The sequence below is a fragment of the Brachionichthys hirsutus genome, chromosome 2, assembly GCF_040956055.1.
Source record: "Brachionichthys hirsutus isolate HB-005 chromosome 2, CSIRO-AGI_Bhir_v1, whole genome shotgun sequence".
NCBI classification, from domain to species: domain Eukaryota; kingdom Metazoa; phylum Chordata; class Actinopteri; order Lophiiformes; family Brachionichthyidae; genus Brachionichthys; species Brachionichthys hirsutus.
In genome coordinates, this window is record NC_090898.1 from 15,151,938 (window position 1) to 15,157,937 (window position 6,000).

Here is a 6,000-nt window from a genome sequence, read left to right on the forward strand (position 1 = left end):
TTGATGTCTCACACACAGATTTTTTTACTTTGATCAACGCACATCCCCAAACGGATTTAGCAACTCAATAAAATCCAAGCTTATAAACGCTTATTGTTTAAATCAAATGCCGCGAGGTGGTGGAAGAAATGCAGCCTGGAATGTGCAAGTACATGTTCACGTTTCATTTGTGGATTGGAGACTAATTTGTCTGAATAATATTCAGTGTAGATAGAAGGAGATGAAAGTCCAGCGTTTCTACATTTTTGATGCTTCGACCAAATTCCAGCTCCGGTTTTCTGCTCAATAATTCCCTGCCTGTAAATATTCACCGATCCCTTCAAAGCGTCTCTCGCTCACACACTCGCCCTTCAAACACAAATTTGTGTTGTGCAGAATCCTTCCTGGGTTGGGGGGGGGCTAACGTTTGTGGGACCAACAGGCGGCTGGCTAACGGTTGGGCTGTGTGTGTCTGTGTGTGTGTGTTGGGGGGGGGGGGGGGGGGGGGCTGCTGACAGAGACACGGGTGTCACGGAGTCTAAGGATCATGTATCCTTTTCCTCATTATCTCATATTATGTCAGGGGGGCAGTGAGAGACTCCTGCGGGGGTGGAGGGAGTTTAGGAATCCATTCGTACCAGACTCGACCGGAAGCTGAAGCCACACGTCGCTCGTTTTTGGTCCGAGTTCACGTCTCGCCAAGTCTATTTGTCTATACATTGAATTCACAGCTTGTGCAGGGCATTGCTATGCGCTGACCTGGGGGGGGGGGGGGGGGGGGGTCATGCTGGGACCTGGGTACACGGGCCACTATTAATTAGCAGCTTGATAGAGGATGACGGGACGTGTGCAGCTATCAAATAATGAGGTTAGGATTGGCCGATGGTTCCGGGGCACAAAGTCTGATTAACACTAATCCTGGTTTAAGTCAATTAAACAATGGCTGCCGTGGGACCGATGCAAATGAGCCGCCTCTGTGAAGCAGACCGGGACGGGGGGGCAACGGACCTTGCCATTCCAATGATGTAGAACATGATTAGAACGTAGCTGAAGGGGGGGGGGGGGGGGGGGGTACTGGATGCGGCCAGATGGAGGGTATAAAAACATGATTCAGTGAAGGGGCATCTCCATCCGACCTCTCGAATGACCCCCCCCCCTTGGGTTTGATGAATAGACTGATCCTTGACCCTTGACCCCCCCGACCTCACAAAGCTGGGAGTCAGCACACAAACAGATTAACAGAGCACCTCTTCAAAATGTCTCAGTTTCAAAGCTAAATGAATATCAAACGTAAAAAAGAACAGCGTGGATCTTATATATACGTAATATATATTTACGTTTTAAAGTATATTCTCTTTACGTGTTCTGCTCAAACTGCACAAAATAACCGCAAGAAAACGCGCAAAGCTCACAATTAGGACAGCCTGACGAGCCGCCCAGGGATGAAAGCGGTGTCTCCGGATTAAAAGCTAAATGGCATCATCAATAACATTGGATGTGCGTATTGATGGGGGAATTTATCCTCATTTGCCCGAACATCAATATCAAGCAGCCGCTGTCAACAGAATCAGCAAAGAATCTCAGTCCGAGGCCTCAAAGCTGCGGTTCCTCCTCGACCTGCGGCGCACCTGAGCGAGGAGGGGGGCCGTGTGATTGATCTACTGGTCTTCACCCCAACCGGACCGGCCGGACCGACCCGACCGTTGCGCTCGGATCCCAGATAAAGCATGACAGCCGATCGAGCAGGCTGGGGGCCGCTGTCGGTCGTCCCTTAGATGCTCGTCTGTCTGCTGTAGCTAAACTCCCGCTGCGGCTCCTTCTCGTGATCGGCCCCAACGGGTCGTTGGGACGAGGTTCAGACGTTGGCACATGGCTTCACAGTTTCCTCACGCATGACAGAGACAGAGAAGCTTTATTCGGGTCGCTACTCTCTTGTAAACACCGGTGTAGGTTTAATGGCTGCCTGAAGTTCGTGCTCACTCCTGTGTTATCAACCCCGTTAGCACAAACGTCTTTTATAGCTGCATTAAATCCAACCGTGGACACGCTGGGGGAACAGCAGAACATCCCAGATTTTATGAATCTCTTTTGCTTTCTTTTCTTGCATTTCACAGGCAGAGGAAGGAAGAAGGGCACCAGAGAGAGGAATTCAATATTTCACATTTTGAAATGCAATAAAACGGTGGTAAAAAAAAAACTTGGGACCTTACAGACTTGCTGGCTGAACTATGTCTCAGCCTGAACGCTCGATTGTCCTGGAGGACAGCCGAGTTGTGGACAGATCGGCGAGGAGCACAGAGATAAGAGTCCGTAGTCTCGCTCGGTCTGCAGCTGCTAAGCTAACTAAACCACCCCCGGAGAAAGGTGGGGTCAAGGACTGGGGAGGGATCCCTTCACCGGACAGCCTTGACAGCAGACCGACAAACAATGGAACCAAAGACGGGGCTCATGTGTAGGAACAAGCATCCATCTTTTTGTTTGCCCTGGGGTTGTGACCTTTTGTCAGGCTTGAACTTCATGACCAGACTGTTGCTGCCGTCGACACGCCGTCGTGCATTCCGTGCCCGCTAGCGCATGAAATCAGCACGCCCCATACACCAAAGTCCTGCATAACGATTAGCTACTAGCATGTCGGCTAATCGAAGTCTGGAATAGGTGTGAATGAGTCACATTTCTCCCGCCTTGATAACCGCTGAACCCATTTCCTCCCAATCTAAACCACACCAGTCAAACAAATGTGGTGGCGGTCGGATAAGCAGGAGGAAGGATAGCCAGAAAACTCTTGGGGATAGGAAGGAGAGGGCTGCTTGAGGGATAACAGGCTGAGAATAGGCCTAATAATAAAAAAGGGTTTAAAAAAAAAAGAAAGAAGAAAAGAATCCATGCATGGATTTCAAATTTCACAGCTGAGCACCTGGAAGAAATTGCTGGGCTTGGAAAAGGAGGTCTTCTTTTCTTCTCTGATAATCTCTGAGCTGTAATGTTGCCGTTCCATACATGGTGAGGGAGGACGGACGGGATTGGAGGATGAGGCGGGCGTTTTTAATGTTTGCTAAAGAGCCACAGCGTGCATCGGAGAATGACAGCAGCACATGGCTGATTGCCCTTCATAGGGGGAGGACGGCGTGAAAGACGAGTCTGTTTTACAAGCCGGCTCAGTTTCCCTCAGTCGGTCATGCTAGCAGGAATTTCACACTCATCCTGATAAAGAATTGGCCGTTATAGAGCCAGTATTTCACTGGGAACGCCATTAAGCCTGTTAAGGGCTATTGTGAGCTCTTTGTGTGCCACAGCCATAAAACATAAAAACCAATGAGCTCTGTTACAAAAACAACACCTGGCTCTTTGCTTCGGATTTAATCAGGGCGCGATGAAAATGTTAAATATCTACCTTTGAGAAGGTGATTTCAAAACCTTTTCAAGAAGAATTAAGGCCTGCGCCACAGGTATCACTGAAAAACCCTTTCAGATGTTAAATCTTGATTCCCCCCCCCCCCCCGCCCCCCTCCTCCATGAATAATACATGACAGGCTGTGTTCGGCGTTCTGGCCGCTGACCAAAGCGACAGACATAATGCAGTGGCCAATTCTCAATCGTGCGTGACGAGAGCTGCTGCCTGGCGCCAGCGGGCGTAATGTCGCCATTGCCCGCTCCGCTAGCCCCCCGTTCCGTACCGGAGTCGGCGCCATTGTGCGGCGTGTTGATAACCTGACAACAAAGAGAACGAACGAGGCCTCAAGGAGTCACATCACACAACCCTACGATGACTCAAACCCAACTGCAACAAGGTTCGGGTTTAAGTCGAGAAGAAACGAGCGGAGGCCTTTTTGTGTCCTGGAAGAAAAGGAAACACAAGAAAGAGAGGAAAACAAGCAGCGGCTAATGAACGAGGGACAGAAACAGGAAGACGGGGACGAGGACAACACTCAGTCACATCCAACGCAATGGATCTGCATGAGCTAGCAAAGCTCCGGCGGTTTAGCTCCAATCCAGCCGCCGGTCGCACGAGAATACCCTTCCTGCCTGTTTCATTAGCCTCAGCCGGAATACTGTAAGCATGCGGGTGTATGTCTAACAGGACTTAGCATACAAGCTAACCCCCCCCCCCCCCCCCCCCCCCCCCCCCCGTTTACATGTTAAAACACGTAGCGTGTGCACGCCCGCGTTGCTACAGCGTGAACGTTTGTTGTCTCTGGTTTGAAATCGACTAGTTTTGATACGGAAGCGGCATGGTGGTGCAGTGGTTAGCGCTGTCACCTCAAAGCTAGGAGGCACCGGATTTGAATCGCATCCGTGCAGAGTTTGTATGCCCCCCCCCGCGTGGGTTTTCTTCAGGTTCTCCTGTTTAGGTGAATTTATTATTCTATGGATGGTTTTGATGCAACATTCCATATTTTCGGGAACGTAAAGCCTGTCGGGGGGCAATTCGACCGGTGCAGATGGAGCAGCAGGGGTAAAGAAAAGGCAGCTACCCGTCACCGAGTTTGCTGCTGGAACTGCTATATGCTGCCAAAAACACTGGATTATTGGTCTAAATATAGACGCAGTGGTCTCTCTCTCTCTCTCTCTCTCACACACACACACACACACCCACACACACACACACACACACACACACAGAGGCTACTCACAGAGTGTGACTCAAACGTACGATCTGCCAGAAGCCCTTACTGCAGATTTACCGAATGCTTATACACGGTTGGAAGACAGAAATCTCCAAGGGTCCCGAGACGAAGCCACGAGCGACTTCCTGAGGTTTTTCAACGGGAGACTCCGAGCGGGTATTTACAGATGTCTGGAGATAAACGACGAGACGAAAACTCCGGTTTATGTATCTCAGGGTTGTCGGTGATATGCAGCACCCTTCAGGAAGACGCGCGCTCTGATGCGGGAGAAGCCAGCGAGCCGGGTCTTTTCATCAGTTCCAGAGGGCTGGCTCTCTCGCCGCATCATTAATACGGTGGGATGCTGTTGTCGTGACGTCCACGAGACAAAGCGCAAGGTAACGGGGAAGTGGGGAGCTATTAAACGTGTTTGGAGGTGACGAGGAGCTGGTGGAGGGAGCTGATTGGACAAAAGAGAGGAAAGCGCTTCACGTGTGTGTGAAGGATCTTTAGGCCTGAATGGGCGACTGGTGTCGGGAGAACCGGTGTGTGTCTGTGTTGTGTGTGTGTGTGGGGGGGGGGGGGGGGGGTACCTGTTTATGTGTTTGTATTTACAGTGACTTTGCACATCCCACGCTTTCATCACAACACACACAGACCGGAGCGAGTGCAAGACCAGATTGCGGCGCGCGGCCTCGCCGAGCAATATGACTCTCCCTCCTGTGTCTCTGCTTCTTTTTCTCTCTCTCTCTCATTCACTGTCTGCCCATCTCTCCCTCGCTCTCTCCGTGTTCTCTCTCTCTCTCCCCCCGCCGGGCAGAACACAGAAGACATCTTTGTTACCCAGCGAAGGAAAACGCTAAATCAGTCCCGCGCTCCGTTTTTCACAGCCCCGCCGTCATGCGGACGGTCTGGGATGACGTCGGCCCGGCACGCGGGAACAGCGGAGCTCAGACGAGAACGATCTTGTGACATCCTGGACGTCGAGGGTAGCCGGAGGTGACGTGTCGGAGAACCGTGAGACAAAGGTCTGAGAGATCGTTTCCATTGAATGCTAGATGCAAGCTGAATTCTGAGGGACGTGGTTATGTGTTTATGGAGACCACATTTAGTTTATCTTGAATCTAATGTGTAATAGAAAAGTGTTTTGACCCTTCCCTGCTCCCGTAGGGCAAAACAAAAAGCTGGTTTCATAAATGGAAATAAAGGATTCGATTGTGACATTTGAGACGGAGGTTAGACTCAGTGCAAACTTCTCTTCACTTGTGAAATCAATGTCACACCTTCGGAGTCATCATTTCATAAGCTCCTTTAGGACCGCCCCTTCGAGGCGGGGCTACAACGCCTTTACGGTGAATAAATGTGCTGATTTGACATTTTATTTTTATTCACAGGGCAGGAAAGTATCTAAAATGTC

At 50.5% G+C, this 6,000-nt stretch overlaps 1 protein-coding gene across 1 annotated transcript in view; it reads right to left on the reverse strand.

Moving 5' to 3' along the window:
• Positions 1-6,000, reverse strand: part of plxna2 (plexin A2) — an 83,030-nt gene that overhangs the window by 45,372 nt on the left and 31,658 nt on the right.